This window comes from Bufo gargarizans, chromosome 8 (assembly GCF_014858855.1).
Source record: "Bufo gargarizans isolate SCDJY-AF-19 chromosome 8, ASM1485885v1, whole genome shotgun sequence".
Taxonomy (NCBI): Eukaryota; Metazoa; Chordata; class Amphibia; order Anura; family Bufonidae; genus Bufo; species Bufo gargarizans.
Window position 1 is genome coordinate 24,660,354 of NC_058087.1, and position 27,591 is coordinate 24,687,944.

At 48.7% G+C, this 27,591-nt stretch overlaps 1 pseudogene; it reads right to left on the reverse strand.

Moving 5' to 3' along the window:
* Positions 1–7,662: 7,662 nt before the first annotated feature.
* On the reverse strand, positions 7,663–26,746 carry LOC122945171 (annotated as a pseudogene).
* Positions 26,747–27,591: the final 845 nt, after the last annotated feature.

The window sequence follows — 27,591 nt, forward strand, 5'->3', positions numbered from 1 at the left end:
GGAACCAGACCTGAGACCCCCAGAATGGAACCACCATCACCAAGTCCGCTAGATGTCGTTGAACCTGAAGGAGCGTCCTCGGAATCATCGAGAACGGAGGGAAGGCATAAAGGCGGGACACCGACCAATCCTGGAGGAACGCGTCCACCGCCACCGCCTCCGGATCCGGCCGCCAGCTGAAAAACCGGGGAAGTTGCCTGTTGAGCCGAGACGCAAATAGGTCGATGGACATCGGGCCCCAAACGTCCGAAATCACCAAGAACACCTCCGGGTCCAACTGCCAATCGCTGCCGTCCGACAGGTAACGCGAATTCCAGTCCGCCCGAACGTTGTTCAATCCCGGTAAGTAGTCCGCCTGTACCATGATGTCTCAGGAGAGGCAAAATGACCAGAACTCCTTGGCTAACCGGGTCAAAGTCGCCGAATGAGTACCGCCCAATCGGTTGACGTACTGCACTGCCGAGATATTGTCCATCCGCAGCCTGATGCACGCGTTGGCGATCCCGTTGGAGAAGCTCTTGACTGCAAACTAACCGGCTAGGAGTTCCAAGGCGTTGATGTGAGGAGAGACTCCTCCGCTGACTAAGATCCCCCCGTGGAGACTCCGTCGCAATGAGCACCCCAACCCCAGAGGCTCGCATCCGACTCGATGGTCAATTCCTGCAGGAATCCGAAGATCGCTCTGCCATTCCATGCTTCCAGATTGGCGATCCACCAGCTCAACTCCTCCCGGGCCTCCGCGTCCAGGACTACCACGTCCGCAAAGGAGGCACCGGCCCGAAGATGGGCGATCTTCAGCCTCTGTAGAGCCCGATAGTGCAACGGGGCCAGAAACACGGCTTGAATCGACGAAGCTAAGAGACCGATGATGCGAGCCAGTTGACGCAAAGAGAGGTGGGGAACAAGAAGCGCATGTCTCAACTCCTTGCGGATCGACCGCAACTTTGCCATAGGAAGACTGAGGGATTCCGAGATCGAATTCACCATGAAGCCCAGGAATTCCATCTGTTGAGATGGGGCGAGGCATGACTTCTCCCTGTTGATGAGGAAACTGAGGCCCGTCAGTAAGTTCACCGTCCACTGCAGGTGTTGTAGCAGACCCTCTCTGGACTCGTGTAACAGGAGGATGTCGTCCAGGTAAACGATGAGACGAACACCACGACTCCTCAACCATGAAACGACAGGACGTAGCAGCTTGGTGAAGCACCAAGGAGCGGAAGACAGCCCGAATGGGAGACATGTGAACCTCCAGGTCTCCCCTCTCCACCAGAATCGGAGCAGATCCCTGGAGAGAGGGGCCACTGGTACCGTCAGGTAAGCATCCTTCAGATCCAGCTTTACCATCCAATCCCCAGGAGCCAATAGGTCCCAAAGTAGGTGAATCCCCTCCATTTTGAAATGACGGTAGCGTACCACCGCATTCAGGGCGCGAAGGTTGATGACAGGTCTCATCTGACCTCCTTTTTTCTGCACAAGGAATATGTTGCTGATGACACCCCCCTCCGTAGGGGGAACCGGCTCTATTGCCTGTTTTTGCCGGAGAGAGTACAACTCTGTGTCTACAAGTGCGCGATCTGGGTGTGATAGCGTTATGGGCGGGGGGGGGAACAAGATCTGGAGACCCCGTGAGTTCTATACGGAAGCCCCTGACCGTGGAGAGTACCCACAGATCTGACGTGATTAGGCCCCAAGCATGAGAAAAACTTAGGAGTCTGCCCCCTACACAAGGTACCGTAGAATCCCCAATCTGGGGAAGACTTACCCAAGGTTCTGCGAGAGCTAGGGTTGCCCCTGAAAGAGCGAGCTTGCCACTGGCCTCCTCTGGTCGAGAAGAAGGGTGATGGGTTACGCTGCTCCTGGAAGGGAGGTCGTTGTCCGAAGGAACCACGTCCTGCGCCACGGGCCTGAAAGTTTGCACGGCTGGACAGGCGGCCCCTACTACTGTCGGCCCGATTAGAGACCCGACCCTGGAACACCCGGCGCATAGAAGACTGGGCCTTGTCTAGCGCGGTGAAGGTACCTACAAATCGGCTCATATCCTTAATAAAGGATTCACCGAACAGGAGTCCCTGGGCCTCTTTACCCGCCTCCGTGAGAGCCAAATTGGACAATTTCGGGTCGATTTTAAATAAAATGGCTTTTCGCCTTTCAATCGCCAAAGAAGTGTTGGCGTTTCCGGCAATACAGATTGCCCTCTGGGTCCAACCCCGCAATTCTTCGGGATCAATTGGGGAGCCCTCAGTTCTAGCAGCCTCGGCAAGCTCAAAGATCTTGGCCAGAGGGCCGAAAAAAGTACCTTGTCCTGGCAGCTACGCAGAGCTGAATCCAGGCCCTTCTTGGGGTTCCAACCCGTTTTGGCCAGGAATTGAGACATCTTGGGGTCTACAATTGGTGTGTCACACACTTTGTTAGGTACAAGAGGCCTGGGGCACTCGTCTCTAAGCTTGTTCCGTGATTCACGGCTTAAAGGGTGACGGGCCCAGTGCTCTAGATAATTACCCACATGTTCAGTGGGAAGCCATTCTGCCGATCTAGGGTGATGCAATGTTTCGGGATCGAACATAGGCATACCCGCCGAATCTAGTAGGGCATCAGATCGGTTAACGGCGGAGGAGGATGAACCGTCCTTAGCAGAGGAGGCCGCAGTAGCGGAGGTTGAGGGGCCCTGAACTGGGGGAGCAACATCCTCCTCTGACATGTAATCCGCATCCGCAAAAGCCTCCTCGTCTGACACTCTGTCCGAGTCAGACTCATTAGGGGATTGCGCCCTAGCGCACTTCCATGTTCGCGCCCATTCTGCCTGGCGTGATGAGGCTCTTTTCCGTGAACTATGCACGGCATCTGGGGTGGCAGGATGAGCACCAGTCAAGGTCTCCTGTGGTACAGGAGGTTCATTACAGGTAGGCTGCGGTGTGGTAGCGGAGTCTAGTGAGGGCATTCTAGAAGGCTGAGCTAGTGCCTGAGTAATACTCTGGGAGAGAATGCTCGACATGGAGCCCATGGCAGCCATTATGACACAGCATCAGACACAGAGCGCTACAGGGCCAGCGTCTGTGCATCCACCTCAGGGTTAATCAGACCCTCAGGAGAGGAGGGGGGGGACATTAGGAAGATTTTGTGAAGGGCTAGACATGGTACCCCTGGGGCTGACACAATGTGGGTATATTGCAGGATAATGCTGGGTAACCTGTGAGGCCAATTGTGCAATTTGCTGGGTAACCTGTGAGGCAAACACTACAGTAGCAGGGCGCCTGAGGAGCAGAGGACCGGAGCAGCAGTGCAGGAGCCGGCGGCCAGGAAAACTGCGTGACCGGAAGGCTGCTGCGGACGAAATCCCGCGAGAATCGCGGCACCAAGGCCAGAAAATGGCCGCCGAGATCTCGAGGTCCGAATACATCCAGAAGCGCTCCAGCAATGGCGCCGCGGCAGAGAGAAGGAGCGGAGCTCCGCCCCCAAGCGCCGACCGTGAAGTGTGTGCCCTACTCCGTGCGCAGCACTACATGCCGGTAATAGATACTGCAGGGGGGAACAAGGGATGCCACAGAGGGAAACTCTGACCGCAAGGGAAAAGCGCTATGCAAGGGTAATAAAGCGCAAGGGGGGCACCACCTAAAGGGGGAAATCTGAAGTAAAAATAGCAACACCTAAAATAATAAATGTGGATAGAAATCCACATAGGGAGCGCTGCCTGTAGGGTAAGTCACCTTGGCAGGGGCAGCGCAAACAGAACAAGACAATACAAGCACAATAGTAAACTGACAGAACTATAGGTGCACTTAACTGGTGGCAGCAGCAAAGAAAGAGGAAGGTCCAGAGGAAGAGCGGCCTAATATAGGGGCCATAGGGGAGGGACCGTGGTTTCTATGGTTATTTCCTGTATGTAAATTTTTTCTCTTTGCTGCTATTGGTGGACAGTAAAGAAGGAGAAAGCAATATGAGCCTCCGTGTCTTGCTGTAAAACTCAGTATCAGTACAGGATAAGTAATGTATGTACACAGTGACTCCACCAGCAGAATAGTGAGTGCAGCTCTGGAGTATAATACAGGATGTAACTCAGGATCAGTACAGGATAAGTAATGTAATGTATGTACACAGTGACTCCACCAGCAGAATAGTGAGTGCAGCTCTGGAGTATAATACAGGATGTAACTCAGGATCAGTGCAGGATAAGTAATGTAATGTATGTACACAGTGACTCCACCAGCAGAATAGTGAGTGCAGCTCTGGATTATAATACAGGATGTAACTCAGGATCAATACAGGATAAGTAATGTAATGTATGTACACAATGACTCCACCAGCAGAATATTGAGTGCAGCTCTGAAGTATAATACAAGATGTGATTTTCCGGCAGGGCGAACCGGGAACTTAAAGTGGCCCCATGTTGGAGGTTGGGCCACATTAACAGAAGGTGGGACAACAGAAGTAGGCAGGGCTAGCAATACCATAGTGCAGAACAAAATACTGCCACCCATGCTACAGTATGAAATCGTATCATTGTCCTGAGAAAGGCAATACAGTTGAATACAGGAGGGCACCTGCGGAATATAAATACCTGATGCTTCTACATTAATCAATGCTGAGAATACCAGATCTTTATGTACCCGGCTGGTGGCTGTGGCGAAACCAACCTCGCAACTGGGTTTTGGAGGGGCCTGGCTACTAGCCTCTTGCCCCAGGATTATGGGCCCTCTCATCAGCCAGGCCTCCGTTGTTCACAAAGGACTTGGACTAACTTGAACCCCTGGTCTATTTCGTGCCATTTTGGGATGTTAAATGTCTATGTGTATTGAAAAGGGTGGGACATTGTATACATTGAATAGGGAGGTCTGTTCCATTGTCTCTCTGTGTGTATTGGCGATGTCCTTTGTCCTGAGAGATAATTGAATTACGTCTCGGTTGTCTCCAGGACAGAGGATATTGTGTATTCGCCTGCCTCTGATGATTGCATCAACCCAGGGTGATGTAATTCTATCACGGGCAGAGGGGAGGATTTTGTGTGGGAGTGTCTGAGTGTATTGTACGTGGTTATTGGCTGTTTTTACAAAACCCTGTGGGTGGTAACCTTTTTGGAAGATGTGTATAAAATGCTTGTGTGTTAAAATAAAGAGGCTGCTTTATACCTTCATGAAGTTTTGGCTCATGTTTGGGGAATGCAATAACTGCACTCTTGGGGATTGCTATATCACAATACTCCCCTGAGTATAAGCTCTTGTAAGAGCTTGTTCATGGTTCCTGCTCTCTGGATATAGGAGAGGTTCACCCACTGGAAGCTGAAGCCCGGTCTTGGGTCCAGCGGGGGTGGAGGACGGTGAGACCCCAACCAAGCTGCGGCGGTTCGTGTGGTCTGCAGTGCGTACGGTGTCAAGTGGAGTGCTTGGAGTCCTCGAAAAAGCACTAGGAGCATCTATCGGCGGAGGTACCCAGTCGGGGTGCCAGGAGATCCGTTACAGTGGCCAAGAGGAGTGCTTGGGCGGGTCGCTGTACATTGCCCACTGGGAAATTTCCCTGTAGTCTCTATGGTCAGTATCATGATTTATGACTAATGAAATAGTAAAGCGTCTACAGTTTAGAACTAAGCATTGCAAAAAGCATATTTTAGTGTGTCAATAGCAGTGTTCTGTATATTTTTCCAAATTATGCCAGTTTTTCTCCAAAAACCTGTCACAATTTTTCTACTGTTTATAATGAGAAAAGAGACATCAGAGGAGACATTAGAGAGTCATACTCCATTTTTCAGGAATGATTGAAGCACTGGCATATCCATCTATTCAAATTTCATCCAATGTCAAAAGCAGGAGGGACAGCTGGAACCCATCATATGCATAAAACCCCAAAATAAGAAACTGGCTTTTTAAAAAGTTCAAACTTTACAAAAAGTTTTAAAAAGTTCAAAAAGAGTATAGAGCCAAGTTTATTGTTCTACTTAGTCACATTTATTAAACATTATAGATTAATCAAAGCAGAATGGCAAACCTAAAATAAAAAGCCCTTACAAGAATTAACAAGACGAGTGGCGAGGAGCGAGACACCATCCTTTGCAGGAGCACTTGACATGGCAGCATGACCCAGGGACTGCTATCGCTGTTTATTCCTTTTAGCTTGTTAGCACAACCGGCCCATAATAACAGAGTGACTAATTAAGAAGATGGTGCAAGATTTAAAAATCAGAACTATGGAAAACAGGACAGCCTTACCAGAGCTCATATTATTAGCATTGTGATTCTTAAGGTCACCGGCACCTGGGTCTCAGGTCTCAAGGGGCTGGTTGTATTGTCTTTGTCTTAGGTAAGGTTGGTTTCTTGACTTGTACAATACATTCACTAGGAATGTTGCTTTTCTTAGACTACTTCAGAATAGCGTTTTTGCTGATCCGGCAGGGTTCAGCAAAAACGCTTCCGTTACTGATAATACAACCATCAGCATCTGTTATGAACTGATCCGGTTGTATTATCTTTAACATAGCCAAGACGGATCCGTCACAAACTCCATTAAAAGTCAATGGAGGAAGGATCCGTTCCCATTGACTTGCCATGGGGGTCATGCTGGATCCGTCTTCCTCCACATCCCAGGACGGAAAGCAAACTACATTTTGCGGTTTGCTCTCCAGTCAGGGAACGCAACTAAACGGAATGGAATGCATTTTGGAGGATTCCGTTCTGTTCAGTTAAATTTTGTCCCCATTGACAATGAATGGGGACAAAACAAGCGTTTTTTTCCCGGTATTGAGCCCCTATGACAGATCTCAATACCGGAAAACTAAAACGCTAGTGTGAAAGTAGTCTTAAAGGGGTTGTCCGGCCAAAACATGTGGCATGGAAAGGCTCTGCTGCATGGCAGACGGGGCAGCTGCCGATCTGACATCGAGCATGTAGAGATGCCGCTGCACAGCACTCAGGACAGTTGCTGGGTAGAGATGAGTAAATTGATTCTACAATAATGAAATTCATTTAGAATTTCCTAAAAACTTTGGTTGCAAGCAAATGCAAAACAATCCAACATGAACCGCTCAAAATGTTGCCTGCTATTTTACAGATCCGATCACTTGTGGTGGACCACCTTAGCCCGTGATTGACTTTTCCAGGAATTTGTGGTGCATTAAATTGGGACCAGGAATTGAAGAGCAGCAGGGACTGGAGCATGGTAAAATCAGTATGGCCTTTATTTTTAAGCCACTGGGAGTCCAATACAACGGGACAATGCTTTAGTAGGACACATGCACAAAACTAGGTGTTGGACCCATCTTTGTAACTCTTACCTATTGAAAAGAGTCCTGTTGCCGATTCTGTGTGTCTACTGCCCTATATATTTAAACAGAGGGCTGGTTATGCTTGTATATGGCTCTCTGCATTGGACGTGTATGGGACTTACGGAAGGGGCATTGAGTAAATTATGGAGGGAGAGATTGTAGGTTTTGCCCTTGACCCAAATAAAACTAAATATGAGGAAAAAGCTTGGACTATGGAGAGGCGTAGAGAACCCCCAAGCCTTCCCACCTTGTTCCTGAATTCCACTACATTAACAGTCCCCATAATAGCAAAAAAGGATGACCCCCAATCTTTTTAAACATCGCATCTGAAAACAGCAAAAAGGAGTCAAGATTTCGAGAATTTTTGCAATCACTGAGACCAGTTGCTTGGACGCGCCCATTGTTCCTCATATCTATCCACTCCCCACCACTATAGCACTAAGATTACCATTTAAAATGATCTTTCCCTCTTTAATAGAGCTGTACTTTGGGCACTTGAGATCTTGAAATATTTCCTCTCTCAGCTCGGGAGGGGCATTTATGTTGAAATCATACGTCAACGTGAGAAAATCCAACATTAAGTCCCCGTTCCTGTTCCCATTGATAAAGCATTCAGTGATGTTCCTGTAAGATGGCAGCTCATAACTCTGATACTTTGTGCCCTCTGATCTCAGCACAGTCTGCAATGTCGTCCGCTGAGATGCACTGGTCCTCTTCTGGTCCGTACTTCTTCCATATAATAGCAGATCCGCTATTTCCTGAAGGGAAGAAAGAAAAGTTGGATAGAACTTGAGGAAGGGACATAACTTATAGAAAATTACGTGATATGAAACCAGGCCCGATCAGTAGGATCTGCTTAAATAGAATCTCTAAGTGGCCATCACTTGACAGTCCCTCCTTCAGATCTTTAGGAATGAATCGGCTGTCACATGACAGTCACTCCTTTATGTACTGATATCTGTGGATCATCCTCCTGTTTTGAACTAGCTATCTCAAGTCTGGCTGTCCAGTCATGAAGCCCTGGGAGTCGTGCCCAAATGATCCGTCTTCAATATGGCTAGATCATATGGGACCTTATACCGAGACAAGACCTAGCTAATCTGCCAATAGGTTCTTTACATTACCGGATACAAGTATTATAAGGAGTTTTCCATTCGGTATCAATAGGCTCCTGAAGAAGGTCAGTGTTGCTGGCACATCTTCTACATAGTACAGCATCTGGAAGCATAAAGAACAATAGACATCTATGCCAAGGACATATTTCCACTTGTATACTCTTCATGTAGATGCAGTCAGTCTTCTTTTGTGTATTATATTTTGCTACTGTTGTGTATTTATGGACCTGTTGAAATAAATGCACCTCAAGTATGTAGGTGGGCATGAGGTTTCAAAACGGAGCCGTCACTTCTCCTCACATTTCTGTTTTTAGTAACTACTTGCATTCCCCTTGTACTAACAATTCTGGAGCATCTATTCTTATGACTCTGTGGTGTGCCATTCCTTTATTATTCCTGCTAGGAGTTATGAATTGCTAGCAGTTTGCAATAAAGGTCCAGCTGGGTGTTACCAGTTGGGGGTGTGGGTGTCCCTGCACAGTCTGACACTGGCAGAACTAATTGGATAGTTTCAGACTGTACTGGGACACCCCCCCCCCAACTGGTAACACCCATCTGGACCATCATTGCAAACTGATAGCAATTCATAACTTCTTGGAGGAATAATAAAGGAATCGCACAACATAGAGTCATAAGAATAGATGCTCCAGAATTGTCATTGCATGGGAAATGTGAGTAGTTACTAGAAGTGACATGCCAAGAGAGAAAAAAAAATATATAACTTACATGTGTAGTACCCCGGATTGGGCACTACCATACCTACACCGTACTACTGTCCCGAATGGCTAACCAATAATGTCATATGTGTATTTAATCCAGGTCCTCCTATACTGTGCTTTAATAATATTGCTATGTAACGTATGTATTTTTATTACATCTAATCATGCAATTTGCCTGGTTCACCAGCAGGTGGTAGTGTATCTGGCAAAGAGATTTTTAGATAGAATGGAACTTACTATTGCATTCTCTCTACATCCCCCTTCCCCCATGTTGGGCAGAATTGGGCTAGTCCTGCTTCCTACCAAGGGAGTGGTTGCAGAATAGTACAGTTAGTTGAGTCAAGAGTTGGAACCAGGCGAGTCATGTCATGGGGTAGTGAGGGGAATGTCCCCCCTCCTGCATCAGGAGTCTCCCAAGGGAAACAGCTCATAGAGCACCCTGACTCCTTACATATACAGAGCATTATAAGGGGGTCAATAGCCAAAGGTACCAGAACTGTCATAGAGTCCAGCTACCACAACAAAGCCAGTCTAGCACAGCAAAGAAAGAGAAAGTAAGGTATCTAAGTTTGCCTGCCATTTTACGCCAAAACCTGCTGGAGCCAAGAGAGAAACCAAATTGTCTGTATAAAGTTTATTCAAGTAAAGTTGTTGAACATTTACAAAGTTTGGACTCTTACTCCACCAACTATCATTCTCCCCTTTATTGCTACGGAGCCTAATTATGGGGGGCAACAGTATCCAGGTAGGAGCACAGTTACACAAACAAAACTAATAAGGCCACATCACCACTCAGCATTTCTAAAAACCTGGGACATGATCGGCACTGGGGGGCAGCACGTTGCACATGCCTAAAGTTCATTATTGCTCAGGAAAGGCATGACTAGGGTATTGGTGACTAGGGGTCTTCCTAACCTCTTACCCTTCTTGCTGCCCCCTGACAAATAAGAGCCAGACGCAGAATTCGAATTAATTCAGCCACAGCAGCCGTTTTATTAAATAAATAACATAACAAAACATGAATAAATTAACATCAACCCCCAATAACCTGAGTAAATGACGAGGGAGGTACTAGAAGCCCAAATGAAATAAAATAACCAAAACAAACTGGCAACTCCATCTTGCCCCCAGCCGATGAACGCCAGCTCTGAGGCGCCAACTGATGGAAGCCTAATGCCTCGATTTCTGTTAACCGATGAGAGTCCAGCCCCACCCGTGGGGGCCAATTCCATTCTCAATGACCACCATGTCGACCAACTTCTAGGACCTCCCACCGTCAACGACGCGCAACTTTACCCACTTAAACTTGCTCCACATTCTCCACGTTCCTCCACAATCTCAATACCACCCTGGATTCCAAAGCCTATAAATCAATACCAACCGCGTTAAAGTGCACCCCATCAGCCCTCCAAAATTCACCCACTCCTCCTTCCAGCTCAGCATGCCGAAAGGCAACCGTACTGTTCCTAGACAAAAATCTGCCGACCACCCTATTGACCTTAATGCGGGCCTTATTCAACCTGTCCACTGACCTTGCTCCCGTCCAAGTCTGCCTTGGCACAATGTCCGACCACACCGTAACCATGTTCGGAAACAAAGCCCATAACCTCAAGAGATCAAATTTGATGTCTCTAATTAACTCCCTGAACGGCCGAGCCCCAAGATCATTCCCCCCAACGTGTAATACCAAAACGTCTGTGGGGCGATCTAAACGCACAAACCTATGCACCTCCTGCAACACCCCACCCCAAAGCATACCTCTCATCCCGACCAACCGCAAAACCGCAACCTAACGCGCAAAACCCAATTGCCGCCCGTCTGCTCTTATTGCCCCCAAAACACGAACGAGTGTCCCATTATCCACACCAACGCGGCCTGCGAACCTGCAAATAAACAACAAAACAAAAGCAATATTACCCAAAAACCCTTCAGAACTAACTCACAATCTACCCAACCTCACATAAAAGCAGAATCGAATAGATTCCCAACGCCCTATTTTCTTTATCACCTCCTTGCTCAACCCCAAACGCGCCGCCTTCGTCGCCGCCCCCAATTTTAAAAGAATGCCCTGTATATCCCTCAGAATCAACCCCCAATACTGTCAAGCATCTTTTGAAAATAGCTATGATTTGAAACTGAGACTGTTATGATCCATCCTCGTGCCGTAAGAAGGGCCCAGTCCCGGTACCACTCTCCCCTCCATAATCCCGCAAGCACCTAATCGGACAATGAATACATCCCGGAACCTCAAACAAAGTCACCTGCCTTCCTCTGCTCTCAGTCAGTTTTAGATTTGTGAATGTATATCTCCACTCTATCCCCATACAAATCCACCTCCTCTGTCCGCAAACCCCCTGCCCTAGTGACACTGCTCCTTACCAACTCCCCCAACTGAAAAGCCCCAAAAAACGCTAACGAAAATGCAGCTTTAAATAATCTAACCTCCCATTGTAACCTACAAACTGACCCCAATTTAGCACCAATATCTATTAACAACTTAAACGACACCGGCCTTCTAACATCTTCAGCCCGTTTATCTCTTCTCCATTCCCTTAACACTTGCTGAACCAGAAACGTTTTTGTAACATCCATAGTACCCTGTAAACAAAAACCAAACGCTAAGCCCGCCACGCACCTATTTAACTGTGCCACTGGCCATCCTTCGTCCCTGATGTGACCAAAACAACGCCATTTCCTTGTCCATCTCCTGTGTTCCTAACTGCACACACCACCTCTCCCAGGCCTCCCATGCCTTACCATACGCAGCCCAAGTGCCAGGACTCAATGATGCCCAAACAAGCCCCATTACCATTCCTCCAAGATTTCCCACAGACAAGCTGGACACTCCAACCCCTTGGCCTCCACCTCTGGCGCCAGTTGACAAAATTGCTCCCAATGAGAACGAGAAAGGGCATCCGCAATACAATTAAAAACTCCCGGAACGTGAACTGCCACTATCCACGCATTTATGGACAAACATCTGAGCACTAAAAACGGCAACAGCTTAACAACTGGAGGGGACGACGCGGACAAACTATTGCCTGCACTACCCCCATGTTATCTCAATGGAAACAAACCTTCTTATTCACAAACCTATCTTCCCACAGCACCACCGCCATCACAATAGGAAAAAGCTCCAGCAGCCCAAAGTTTTGACCCAGGCCTTAGTAACCCAAGAGTCGGGCCACTGTCCCGCACACCATTGCCCATGGCAGTATGCCCCGAAATCTGTCCCGGATCGAAAAACAGCTCAAAGTCAGCGTTTTTAGCAGCTTCACCCATAACTAACATCCTCCCGTTATAGCTCTCTAGAAACCCCACCCAAACATCTAAATCCCCCCGCAACTCTTTTCCCATCCGGATAAAATGATGTGGTACTTTAACCCAAGAAGTCGCAGATGGCAATCGCCAGCAAAAAATACGCCCCATCGGCATAATGCTACATGCAAAATTAAGCTTGCCCAACAGTGAGTGTAACTCCTTTAATCTGATTTTTGCCGCCCGTTTTGCCTTGCTGACTTCTAATCTCAAATTTTTTAATTTATCCTCCGGCAGCCTGCACTCCATGTATTCCGGGTCAATAACAATCCCCAAAAAACACAACTCGGTTGTCAGCCCCTCCGTCTTATACACCGCCAATGGAACCCCGAACTCCCCAAAATCCGACTGCCCGTGAACCCGCTGGACCCAGACACAAGAAATCTTCTTAGTAATGAATAACTGATAAACACCCGGACACCTCAACTATTACCCATTCAAGAAATTAACTAAATGTCTCAAAGTAGGCACACGACAGTGACCACCCCATTGGCAAACACCTATCCACGAAATAACACTGTTCCCAAAAACAACCTAATAAATGCAAACACTCGGTAAACACAAATGCAAACCGGTAACAAGCGAAACGCCGCCTCAATATCCGTTTTTGCTAGTAATTTCACAGGGTCCAAATTCCTTACCTATGCCACAATGACGTATAAACCACCAAACATAATTCAGGATCAACACATCATTGACCGATGCACCTTTCGGATAGGACAGGTGATGAATGAGTCGAAACGTATTCGTCTCTTTTTTTGGGAACCATAATGGAGGGCCCGCCATTTGTTCCAACATTACCTCCCTAGCCAACTTATTCGGAGACTATCTCAGGGTTAATTAGCGCCGACCTCAAATTCTTGTGAACCACAGAACCTTGCGACGGAATTGACTTAAAACCTCCTTCCAATAACTTTGCCGCCTCCCGATGCTGATACTTATTTAAAAACAGCGCCATCTTTTCCACCCGCACCGGAGTCTGCCCCTTTTCCAATGTTGCCCCCCCTTTATCTCGACCTCCGTTAAAGCATCTATTTGCTCCGTGAGTTCCGCCACAAGAGGGGCACTCATTTTTTAAATTTGCGCCAAATTTACAGTTTCCTTCATTAAATAGGAAACACAAACCTTTTGCTGATGCCGCCGCAAAATTGCCATGTCCTGACCCCCCAACATCCCCCCGAAAGGACTGTCCCGACCTCACCAGGGCCGTAACCCTTAACCAGAGCTCGATATCCTTATGGTCCCAACATATGCTGGGCCGTACCGCCTTTCTCTGCCTAAATTATTTGTCATACCGGAGCCAGCCCGTACCCCGTAAACCCGGTACGCCTCCCCTACCGCATCCATGTAACAGAACAGCGCCGAACAAAATTCCGGTGCCTTTTCCCCAATGACGCTGGCCAAAATTGCAAACTCCTGCAACCAGTTTGCAAACGTCCGCGGAATCAAGCGATAACGCTGCTTCTCTTCCTCCTCTTTTCTACCTTCATCTTTCTTCCCTTTATCCAAATGAAATCTCTCCAAAGGAAGTAGGGAAAATATTTCCACATACTCCCCTCCCCCACCTGAGTCTGTACCGACACTGAACCACTTGCCCTACTAGCCGTACCTGTGTCAGGTGCCCCACTCCCTGAAACTACCCCCCAAGCCGGCAGCGGCGATGCTCCCCCAGTCCCTAAACCCGATTACCACCCTGCCAATCTGCCCAAAAGTTGTCCCAGACCCCTTCCTACTTCACCTAGACGTTCCACTTCCCGACACCCCCGGACAGCTAAGAATAGAAAGAAGAGGACCCAAAGCAATCTCACCGGGCTGCACAGGCGCGTGGAATTCGCAGCCGCTGATCCTGTATTCAGCCGCTCCTGATCTCCGTTCCGCTGATGTACTTGCCACACTGAACCTGCAGTCCGACCTCCCAGCTTCTTCTCGATTAGCGTTACTTCTGTTCCTTGATAAGATGGCTCTTGACACTTGGGGGGGGGGGGGGCGTGGCCTTCTTCTTTATCCCAGGAAGCATAGGGCCTGTGCACGTCCTTGGCAGCCACCTGCACAGCCCGTCCTACAGCCGCATCTCTCCCTCGCTGAGCGGACCTCCCAAAACCAGGACACCTGGTACGGACCGCAGACCCTGGTCCTGATCCTGCTGCCATGCTGCAGACTCCCCACTCTGCTCAGGGGCCCACCAGTGCATAGGATTCCTCCCATGGCGGGAGCACTTGACTGAAGCCTGCTGCACTGCTATCCATTGTGGAGGGGCTCCGCAATCGGCGCCTGACCAGCGGGTTTTCGTTAAGGCTCAAGCGAGCCAGCAGGTGTACTTGCCACGCCGTCTAGCCCCTTGCTCTGGGATCTCCGCCGGTACTGGGGGTTCCTGAAGAAGGCCTCTAAATTGCTCCTTCAGCCATCCCACTCCCCTTGCCTCAGCCTCAATCCTGATCTGGGGCAGCATCGCTTCTATGGACATGGTGAGTGCTGACTACACTATAGTTTGCTGTCTACTTATAAAATGGCGCCTATCTCCTCCCCACTACCACTTTTTAATACCTCCAACCACACCCACACCAGGTACCCCGACAACACCCCCACCTCCAAGCTAATGGGCCATTAACCCTTTCACTTACCGACTCCTCACCAACCAAACCAGCGTTATGCTGGCCTCCCCTCAGTTCTGCCCCAGTCCGGCCTCACTTGACGAGGAAAACCTTGAGCACTAAGGCATTGGCTGGTCAGGTGCAATTAGCATGTACTGGTTCCTTAAAATGGAGGGATTTGGCACATGTGCACAAGTCATGTCCAGGGATATAGGAACTGATGTGGTGATCGCCCACTCTGCACAGCGCTGCAGAATATGTAGGCGCTGTATAAACCATGGGAAACAAGTGAGTGTAATCATACAAATCCTGGCTTTTGTCTCATTGGCTCTCATCAGCGCAGAATACGCGATCTCTACGGTACACTTACCTCTATCATATGGATGAAATCATACTTTCTTTCTGACGTCTCTTCCTTCACTTGAACCTCAAACTCAAAAGCTGTTTTGTTGATCCAGTTAAAATGAACATTTTCAAGTCCCGGGGTCTTGGCCACGCGCTCTGCAACACATGGAGCAGAATCAGATTACTGCCATAAAACAGCCAGAGAAGGTTTTGTTGTGTCCAATGTCCACAGAAAAGTGATTCAGCGAGCCCCGGAAGAGTTGGTGCAGAGAATGGGAGTGGTAGTAGCCCTAATGATGTGTTGTGTCACAGTGTACTCCCTCAAGCTATTGCTTCCTTGGGATTGGTTTAGTGGATTTGTAATAGTGAAGAATGAGGCCAGAATTAAATGTATAAAGGTCTCTTTTACTAAGTGCAATGTAGAACTTCAAATACATTCAATAGCACCTGATTTTAAGTGCAATCTTCTCTCTTGCACCAGTAAGGATGATGGAGGCAGATTGATTGGCTGAAGTTTAACACTATGTATTACTGGCCTAGTAGTATTCTAGACAATGGGTGTCTTAGCTGTAGTCCCTCACCTAACCTCTGTCTTTAAAGGGACACTGACAGGGCCAATAACCATAATTAGCTGTACATATCCATGCACAGGTCTTCTAATGTGCATTAAAAACATATAAGTATCCCCCCTGTCCACATTATGAATACAGTTAACTCACGTTTTATAACCTGAACTAATCACTGTTCTTTCTGCCCAAGGGGCGGGGTTTCAGCTTCTCCTGCGCCCAGCCAGCATTATCCCAACCGCCGTTTTTGAAGCGCCGCCCAGCTCATCAATATTCACTTAGCTGGGCGGCTTCTGCAGTCCCCGACCTTCCGAGATCCGGCACATGCCCAATAGAAAGCTATGGGTGCCGGGCTCATGCGCAGAAGCTGAAAGTGAGTCCGATGCCCATAGCTTTCTATTGGGCATGCGCCGGATCTCGGAAGGTCGGGGACTGCAGAAGCCGCCCAGCTAAGTGAATATTGATGAGCTAATTGTACAGCTAATTATGGTTATTGGCCCTGTCAGTGTCCCTTTAATGCTGGTTGTAACTGTTCAGTCTGTTGTCTGTCTTCTCAATTATATATAACCGATTGAAGGAGTAAGATAAGTAAAGTATACTTTAATTTAAAGAAAATATACTGCAATAGTACAAAAATACTCAATTTTATTAAGAAAATCACAAAAGACACATGATCAGCACTGGTCACAAATAAGACAATACATACAGGTTACAATACATGTTAAAAACCAAGTGAACCGATGGTGGGCTGCCAATACATATATCTAAGGTAAAGTGCAAGTGCATAATTATACCCAAATGGTCATGAGTAGTGGGCATATAGTATCCAAAAGCTGTAGCTGTTAGACACCACAAATATCCACATGTATATATGTGTCAGAATTTGCCACAAGCCGGTGTGAAGATATACACCAAGGTTATCAAAATTAGGGCAATAACAATAGTCAAAATTGTATTTGACACATGATGGAAACCATTATATATACTGACCAATTGATTCGATTGTATCGTGCAGCAATACCACCAGTCCACTCCCCAACGCACGTTTCGCGTACAGCTTTTTCAAGGGGTATTGGTTGGCAGAGAGGAGGGTCATCCATAAATAGGTCAGGTGGATACATTTGATTGGTTGTTGGACTAGTATTTGATTGCATTTAAGGCTCACCTGGGTATTATCACATGGCGGACATTACTGGCGCCTGGCCTCTCAGTCGCATGCCACCACATCCGGTGACGCCGCGCCAGGTCTCAATTATATACTTGAGGCTGTGTTTAGCTGTTATTCGGTTTGGAGAATCCTTCTTAGTGTCATGGAACCATGAACCAGACGTACAACAGAGATGAGTGGAAATAAGAACGCTTTATTGGAAATCAAGCCGTAGCAAAAGTCCAAACGGATGGCTAAACCGAAGCAGGGTCTTGCGTAGACAGAGGTCAGGAACCAGGAGGGTGGTCAGACGAAGCCAGGATCAGGAACCAACGGGGTAGTCAGACGAAGCCAGGATCAGGAACCAACGGGGTAGTCAGACGAAGCCAGGATCAGGAACCAACGGGGTAGTCAGACGAGGCCAGGATCAGGAACCAGAAGCAGCAGCAGTCTTAGAAGCATGTGAACACAGGAGGACCAAGCAAGGAACTGAAGCCACAGACCTTCTATATATGAGCTAGGCATCCAGCTCCTCCCAGTGGGAAGGAGAAGCCGCAGGGTGGGAGGCTACAAGAAACCCAGAAACCAAGATGGCCGCCAGCACATGTCAAACGAAGGTAAGACCATGACAGTACCTCCCCCTCAAGGGCCCCTCCTCCGTGGAGTAAGGAACGGTTTCTGAGGGAAGCGTGCGTGGAAGGCTCGGAGCAAAGCAGGAGCATGGACATCTGCGGAGGGAACCCAGGAACGCTCCTCTGGACCATAACCACGCCAATGGACCAAAACTGCAACCGACCGCGGACCAGGCGTGAGTCCAGGATATTGCTCACCTCATATTCCTCACGATTGCCCACTTGGACCGGACGGGGCCGAGGAACCGAGGAAGTGAAACGATTACACACCAACGGCTTCAACAGGGAGACATGAAACACGTTGGAGATCCGCATGCCAGGAGGAAGCGCAAGGGCATAGGCTACCGGGTTTACCCTGCGAAGCACTCGGAAGGGACCAACAAAGCGAGGCGCCAGCTTGGGAGTGGGCACTCGAAGGTTGAGGTTGCGGGTGGACAACCATACACGGTCTCCGACCTGGTAGGAAGGAGCGGGCGCTCGTCTGCGATCAGCCTGGAGTCTCTGGCGCTGCGCAGAGACCTCAAGGGACCTCTGGATCTGTACCCAAGAAGCACGTAGGACGGAAAGGTGATCCTCCACAGCCGGAGTATCCTGGGGAGAGAATACCTCCGGTAACACGGCAGGTTGGAACCCATAATTGGCCATGAAGGGAGACGTCCCAGAGGAAGAGTTCACCGCCGTGTTCCTGGCAAACTCAGCCCAAGGCAGGAGGTCAACCCAATTGTCTTGGTGATCGGAGACATAGCAACGAAAGAATTGCTCCAAGGCCTGATTAGATCGTTCTGCGGCCCCATTGGACTGAGGGTGGTAGGCCGAGGAGAAAGAGAGATGAATCCCCAACTGGGAGCAAAAGGCGCGCCAGAACCTGGACACAAACTGACTCCCCCGATCCGACACAATCTCCTTGGGCAAACCGTGCAACCGGAAGACCTCCCTGGCGAAAATCGTGGCCAACTCTTGTGCAGAGGGTAACTTCTTGAGAGGAACACAGTGGCACATTTTGGAAAACCGGTCCACAATCATGAGAATGACCGTATGGCCTCGGGATGCAGGGAGGTCCACAATGAAATCTATCCCCAGGTGTGACCATGGGCGCTCCCCGGTGGCTATGGGTTGCAAAAGGCCCAACGGAAGGTGCCGAGGGGACTTACTCTGGGCACAAACGGAGCATGCCGCTACATATGCGGCGATGTCGGAACGTAGAGAAGGCCACCAGAACAGACGTGAAACAGCCCAGGACAGCTGATTCTTTCCAGGATGCCCCGCGGCCTTGGAGTTATGGTAGGTTCGCAACAACCGAGTGCGCAACTCCTCAGGCACAAAACACCTGCCGTTGGGTCTCCCAGAGGGAGCACCAGATTGAGCCGCCAAAATCTGCTCACCCAGGGGAGAGGTCAGGCTGGTGCGAATGGCGGCCAGGATCTGATTCGGAGGTATGACCGAAGTCGGAATCGACTCCTCCCCAGACAGCTCGGAGTACTGCCGTGATAAGGCATCCGCTCTGATGTTCTTGGAACCGGGTAGGTAGGAGACCACGTAATTAAAACGTGACAAGAACAGAGCCCATCTGGCCTGACGTGGTGTCAATCTCTTGGCCTCAGAAAGGTAGGTCAGATTCTTGTGGTCCGTCAGGATGAGAACCGGAACCACCGAACCCTCGAGCAAGTGCCTCCATTTTTTAAGGGCCTGCACGATGGCCAATAACTCCCTGTCACCAATCTGATAGTTGCACTCCGCGGAAGACAGTTTCCGGGAGTAAAACCCACAGGGAAGCAGAGGACCCTCTGGTGTTCTACGCTGAGACAGAAGGGCGCCTAGTCCCGTCTCAGACGCGTCCACCTCGAGGACAAAGGGCAACCCAGGGTTGGGATGCGACAGAATCGGAGCCGACACAAAGGCGGACTTTAGAGCCTCAAAAGCTCGGATGGCCTCGAGCGGCCAGACCTGGAAATTACTGCCCTTCCTGGTCAGATCCGTGAGAGGCTTGGCTAGCATGGAAAAGTCCCTGATGAACTTCCGATAATAATTGGCGAAGCCCAAAAAGCGCTGCAGGGCACGGAGACCACTGGGCTGGGGCCACTGTAAGACAGCCGAAACCTTCTCAGGATCCATGGAGAACCCCTCAGCGGAAATGATGTAACCTAAGAAGGTTACCTGGGATCGGTGAAATTCGCATTTCTCAAGCTTACCGAACAGCCTGTTCTCTCGTAACCGTTGCAACACTCGTCTGACATCCATAATGTGGGCCTCCATGGATTCAGAATATACCAAGATGTCATCCAAATAGACCACCACACACTGCTGCAACAGGTCACGGAAAACATCGTTGATGAATTCCTGGAAGACTGCGGGCGCATTGCACAACCCAAAGGGCATAACCAAGGATTCATAATGACCTGGTCCTGGTGTTAAACGCGGTCTTCCACTCATCGCCCGCCTTGATCCTTACCAGGTTATATGCCGCCCTCAGGTCGAGTTTGGTAAAGACCGTGGCCCCTTTGAGGCGATCGAACAGCTCGGAAATCAAGGGTATCGGGTAAGCGTTCTTGATCGTGATGCGATTGAGACCCCTGTAATCGATGCAAGGCCTCAACTCGCCGCCCTTCTTTTTCACAAAGAAAAATCCAGCCCCTGCCGGGGACGAGGATTTGCGAATGTGTCCGCGTGAAAGCGCCTCCCTCACGTACTCCTCCATGGCCTCATTCTCCGCTACCGACAGTGGATAGACTTTGCCACGAGGAGGAACGGCACCTGATTGTAACTCTATGGCACAATCGTATGGGCGGTGCGGAGGTAGGGCAACCGCGCGCACCTTATCGAATACATCCCGGTACTCTTCGTATTCAGGAGGCAACAGAGAGTCCGAGGAAGTACACAGCAACTTGACAGGCCCATGGATGCAACTAGCCCCACACTGCGGTGACCACGAGAGGATCTCGACCGATCTCCAATCGAAAGTCGGATTATGCTTCTGGAGCCAGGGGTACCCCAAGACCACCGAGTAGTGTGGAGACGAAATAACCTGGAGACAGACCGACTCTCTGTGAACGGCACCAATGGCTATCCCCACTGGAAGGGTCTCATGAGTCACGTGTGGCGGCAGAAGGGGTCTGCCGTCTATCGCCTCAAGAGCCAGTGGGGAACCTCGAGGCTGCAGAGGAATGGAATTGGCGGCAACGAACACTCTATCAATGAACAAACCACCAGCACCAGAGTCCACCAACGCCTGGGTCGTCACCGAGCCCCCGACCCAGGAGAGGACAACCGTGATCAGTGGTTTGTCAACACGGGAAACCGGGGACGAGGAGACTCCACCCAAGATCTGCCCCCGACAGGACCTCAGGTGCGAGCGTTCTCCCGGACGGTTCGGACATGCCAACCGAAAATGCCCACCGAGACCACAGTACATGCATCGGCCCTCGCGTCTCCGGAGTACCCTCTCCCCCTCGGACAGGCGAGCAAACCCCCGCTGCATGGGTTCACCCCCAGACAAGTCATCCCCAGGAGGCGTGGGAGGAGAGGGAGGCACGGGTGGGACAGCAAACGTAGGCGCCAATCTGTTAGGAGACCTCCGCAGGCTCTCCTTAAAGGAAGGTCTCTCCCTGAGTCTGGTGTCAATCAAAATCAGGAAAGAAATAAGAGACTCGAGCTCCACTGGTAGGTCCTTAGCTGCAACCTCATCCTTCAAGGCATCCGAGAGACCATGAGAGAAAGCAGCGACCAGAGCCTCATTATTCCAGCCCACCTCTGCTGCCAGGGTACGAAACTCAATGGCGTATTCAGCTACGGATCGTGAACCCTGTCTGATGGACATAAGGAGCTTCGCAGCAGAGGCAGCACGAGCCGGCACATCGAATACCTTCCGAAGAGAAGCAACAAAACCGGAAAACTCGGCAACCACCGGATTGTTGTTCTCCCATAAAGGGCTGGCCCAGGCCAAGGCCTTGTCCGAGAGCAGCGAGATCAAGAAGCCCACCTTTGATCTCTCAGTAGGAAAGGCATGTGGCAGCAACTCGAAATAAATGCCCACCTGGTTAAGGAAACCTCGGCACTGAGTTGGCTCTCCCCCAAAGCGCTGTGGAAGGGGGGCAGAGCCGGTCATACCCCGAGACACCGCAGGCGCAGCAACAGGTGTCGGGGTAGACTCTGGCGCAACAACCGGAGCGGCAGTAGGAGCGGGCCCAGGAGCGACAACCGACCCATCGGCAACGGAAGCGAAATGAGCCGTGCGTTCAAGCAGGGTTTGCAACGCCACAGCGAACCGACCCAACAGGTGATCCTGCTGATCAAGTCTGGCAACCAGCGTAGGTAGCGAGGATGGCCCTGTACCGTCAGAATTCATGGCTTGGTCCTAATGTCATGGAACCATGAACCAGACGTACAACAGAGATGAGTGGAAATAAGAAGGCTTTATTGGAAATCAAGCCGTAGCAAAAGTCCAAACGGATGGCTAAACCGAAGCAGGGTCTTGCGTAGACAGAGGTCAGGAACCAGGAGGGTGGTCAGACGAAGCCAGGATCAGGAACCAACGGGGTAGTCAGACGAAGCCAGGATCAGGAACCAACGGGGTAGTCAGACGAAGCCAGGATCAGGAACCAACGGGGTAGTCAGACGAGGCCAGGATCAGGAACCAGAAGCAGCAGCAGTCTTAGAAGCATGTGAACACAGGAGGACCAAGCAAGGAACTGAAGCCACAGACCTTCTATATATATGAGCTAGGCATCCAGCTCCTCCCAGTGGGAAGGAGAAGCCGCAGGGTGGGAGGCTACAAGAAACCCAGAAACCAAGATGGCCGCCAGCACATGTCAAACGAAGGTAAGACCATGACACTTAGGAGCAGGAGCCCAGCAGTGTGCTTCCTCTCCACTCTCAGATTCCTCTGGAACTTCCCCCCTGGCAGGAAGCAGGACCAGCCCACTCCAACCAAGAGGAGGAGAACAGGGTGGTTAGCTATGTTCCAGTCAACCTTTGCCAACCATATCCTTACTAGTAATAACTGCCATAACATACAAAACACATAAGAATATATACATAACTATATACAATTGTAGTACCCACATATCTGGGGTACTAAAGTGACTCCTTGACAGGCACCAAACGAGGGCAAAGTACAGAGAATAAGGAGCAGGGAGGACACACTTACCCTTGTAGCTGAGGAGCTGCCCTGGGCTTGGCTCAACAATATCAGTATGGATGGGGACTCCAGGATATAGAGCTTGTATTTTGGAGAAGATTTTTAGGTCTATTTCACCTAAATATGGAATTTACAAGAAAGTGTTTCTAAGAAACCAGTAAAATCTATCATGTAAAATCTTCTTACAAAAAAAAGTGCCTCTGCAGGTAAATTAAAGTATTGCAAGGCACCTATTCCAATCACTGCATGTCTGCTCCAGCTGCAAACATCGCTTATATTGACAAAACCGTATTGGTTGGTGGTCAGGCTGTGGGAATCCAGCAGAAACAGATGGATCAGTGGTATCCTCTTCATGATACAAACACACATTATCCAGCTCACCTTCCTGGTCAATGTATGCTCTCGACTCCTGAAACCTTAGGGGAGTGTCCCCATTGCAGTCTGCATGGAACTTGAAAAAGGAATGGTCTCAGATTCAAATAGAGATCCTCTTAAAAACTTCTTCTTTATTAGTACATTCATTTACAGCAGACACAGCCACTTGGTACAGGAGACAAGTTGACGCGTTTCGGGTACTTGACCCTTAGTCGTAACAATATCACATAGTGAGACACTGAAATTTAAATGCATTCAGTGCCCGCCCCTCCAAAATTCGGGGGAGGAGAGCACATTCTTCATTGGTTGTCTCACTATGTGTCACACCCATCATCTAAGCTGCTAATCACAGGATAGATGTATTTCACATTGTGCTGAAGCTCTAGATCCAATTAACCCCTAGGGAACTATAGTCCCGTCATATTGACTAGAAAAAGGGGAAAGAGAAACCGCACAGTGTGAATAGTACACTACACATAAAAACATATAATATCATAACTAATATGACCTTGATCCCGCCGTTGGATTCCTAACTTAAGGGATTACATCCGTTACCCCTAGGAAAATAATATGTATAATACATTGCCCCCTGAGTTGTAAATTTACTGATAGATTTACATTAGCTCCCTTTTTAAATTTAAGCCAGCCGGGACTCTACTGTTTAATCTGAATATCCAAAACGCCTCCCTTAGGAGGAGTTTTTTCCAGTGGTCACCCCCTCTCGTGGGTGCAAACACCCTCTCTATTGCAAAAACATTAAAGCTTTTTACTTTACGGGCATGCATTTGCACAAAATGTCTCGCTACATTGGAGATATTTAATGCATTGGGATTACTAATATAATTCAGATGCTCCAAGAGTCGATTCTTGAACTTCCGAATTGTACTCCCAATGTACATCAAGTCACATTCGATACAACGGATAATGTAAACCACTCCTGCAGTGTTACAATTAATGTAACTTTGAATAGGAAAACTGCAGGAGTGGTCCGAATTTTCAAAAGATTGCAAGGGAGTCACATAGTTGCAAGTTTTGCATGGATTGCCCCCGCACCTTGTGAACCCCTTGTAACTGAGCCAGCTTTGTTTTTTGTTAACCCCTGATCTATTGGAGGTGAATAGAGACGGAGACAGAGAGCAGGACAATGTAGTAGCCCTCCTGGGTACGATTTTACGCCAGATTTTAATGTGTTATATAGAATCTCATCGTCATATAGGATAGGTAAACATCCCTTAATCACAGAGCTAATTTTATTAAATTCCTTACTATTAGTCCCACTTGGTGGCAAGCTCGGGGCCAAAAATTAAATCGGGCTGGGACAAGACACCTGATGAAGGGAGGTGTACCTTCAAAATGTGTAGGAGAATTGTTTGCCCCTCTGCATTATCCTTAGTGGTGGTGACATCACCCTACCGATCAGTCTGATTCACTTCTGATAGGTACAGGCTGACCAATTACCAATATAGTTTTGTCAATATAGATGCTGTTTGCAGTTTGGTCCAGGCACAGAGTGCATCCTCTGGGTTTTTGAGGTTTAGGCAGTGCAAGTTATGGTCCAATTTACTTGTAACAGGATTTTAGCGCTTAGGCGGGCCAACATTTTCACTTGCAGCAGTTTCTGGTAACCCATGTAACTGCATTTGTCCATTGACCATTATATTCACTACTACATGTTGTCTTCCAATTTTTACCCTGTACACAGATGTTACAATGACTCTACGGCACCAACATTGATCTTACCCGATCCACTTCCTACTCCAAGGACATTGATGGTCGTCTTTCCATCCCCTATACTGAAAAACAGATACTGGTTGATATACACAATCCAGGAATACCTAGAGGCATAACTTGTGTTATTTTGGACTAGAAAAACTGAAGACCGAGTGTTAGGATAGGCCAACCATTTAAGATCAGTAGGATCAAAGTCTCAGCACCACTGGCCATCAGCTGATGAAGGTGCTCCAGTAAGCACTTCATATTGTACCTGGCACAGCACCATACTTTTAGTAGTAGCTGTGTCTGGTATTGCATCAGTCCCATTTACTATGGTACTAAGCTGTTGATACCTATTTTCTGTAAGGGTCAGCCATAAAGAAAAGGTTTATATTGGTTATTGGGGAATACATCATTTCTAACAGGTGTCGGCAGCCTGCCTCTCCTACTGAAAGGATCAGCCTTTCCTACCCCCCGCCACTCTGGTCCTCTGCACTTGCTCTTTCGTCTCCATCTTCTGGTGCCGGGCTTGTTTATTTCCTCCCTGGCATGGTCATGGTCACCTGATCCTCCTCAGCCAACTGCTGTCTACAAGAAACACAACGGTGTTGAAGTCAGCGGTTGGCTTTAGAGGATCGGGTGACGATGCCCGTGACAGGGAGGAAGTAAACAAGCCCTGGACTGAAAAATGGAGACGTGGGACCGACATGCTACAGTGGAGCAGCTTACCACCAAAATGAACAGGGGCCACTAGATGTGTGTATAACAGTTCAGTGAACCCTACTGAGTATGGGGATCCAGAGCAGATGGACGGTCACTGCACCTCTGATAACGAAGCTGCAGAAAAGGCTTCATTTTTCATGGTAATATCAGAATTAGACCTCCACTGATTGGTAAAAGGTTGTCTTCTCCCATGAGTCATGTTTTCTGCTTCATGGAACGGATGGACGTTGGCGTGTCAGGAAAGAAACATCAGAGAACAAATACCCTGCACCCATTACTGGAAGAGCACAAGCTGATGGGGGCAGCTTCATGGTTTGGGGGAAGATTTTCCTGGCATTCTCTGGGCCAGTTATCCATGTGTAAGGCACTCTCAACCGATTTAGGTAGGAATTCATCCTTGCAGATTACGTATACCCATACATGCTGATTGTTGTCCCTGGGGTGGATAGGATCTTCCAGCAAGACAAGGCGACATGTCGCATTGCTAGAAATATCCGATATTGGTTGGAAGAACATGACCAAGACTTCCAAGTACTTCCCTGGCCCCCTTCCCCAGACTTGAACCCAACTGTGCATCTATGGGGCCACCTGAATGGTTATGTTCTCTCTATCGATCCCCAGCACATCCCCTCCAGCAGCTGTGGGATGCTCTGCAGTCAGCGTGGCTTCAGATACCTGTGACAACCAACCAGAACCTTATGGAGTCAGCCCCAGCCCGTCTAGCTACTGTCCGTGCTGCATATACTGGTTACTTTAGAACAGTAATCAGCAACCTCCGGCACTCCAGGTGTTGTGAAACTACATTTCCCATCATGCACACTTGCTTGGCTGTTGTCTGAACTCCTACAGATTTGAAAGGAGCATGCTGGGAGTTGTAGTTTCACAACAGCTGGAGTGTCGAAGGTTGCTGATCCCTGCTCTAGATATTATCTGGTGCTCAGAATAATGGGACTTGCCTGTCTATAAAGTGAGGGTGACTTACCTGGAGAAGGCATCCGGCAGCCAGGTCTCTATAAACTGCTGCATGCACTGGTGCTCAGTGGAATTCTTAAGGAAGAAGCGGAAGGACTTGAGGTATCTGCTTTTATCTGAAAAAAGGCTTCTCATTGCAGTCTCCATCGTTCTTCCTGAGCAGCGAGGAGGAGAGCAGTGAACGAGCTGTTCTTGTGTTTCTTCTCCTCAGTACAAGTATTTATTTGTCTTATCCTTCCCCCAGGGGATGGGCTGCTCTGTCATGAGATGTCACCTGTACACAGGCAGGATTTCTTTAAATCAAGCATTTCATGGGTATAGATATTAGGAGATCTTTATCAAATCAAATGCCATTTTTGTGGCGTAAAAGTTGCAAGTCATATTTTGCGACATTTCATGTTCCTCGCCACTTTTCAAAGTGGTCAATGTTTAGGAGCTAAAAGTGAGATTAGACCTGAGTTATGGCTCATTTACTATGTGCGACTTTTGCAAAAGTGACAACCTATACCAGGCATCCCCCGGTCTACTTCTACACTGACGCCACATATATTATTGCTGTGTGCCGTTTCAGAAATTTGGTGCAACCACAGCGTTGCGGGTTTAATGCTCATTATAATACAGCGCGCCAAATCATCAGGGGGCCACAGCGGACGAACGGGAGGGGGGGTTGAAAAAATATATATACACCCATGGCATCAGTGGGGGACGCCCTACAAGGTAATACCATAATTAGACTATGTCAAAACTGTTGAAAGGTCCTCTTTAACTCCTTATGGACACAGCCTTATTTCACCTTAAGGACCAGGCCATTTTTTGCAAATCTGACCAGTATCACTTTAAGTGGTGATAACTTTTAAACACTTTGGGCCAGATTTATCATTAGCTCAGGTAAGAATAATGGAGTGAAAAAGTCCCAAAAAAGTCCCAAACGCTAAAACTGCGCACAAATTTGCGACTTTTTTCTGCTCTGCACTATGCTCGCCAGTTTTCTG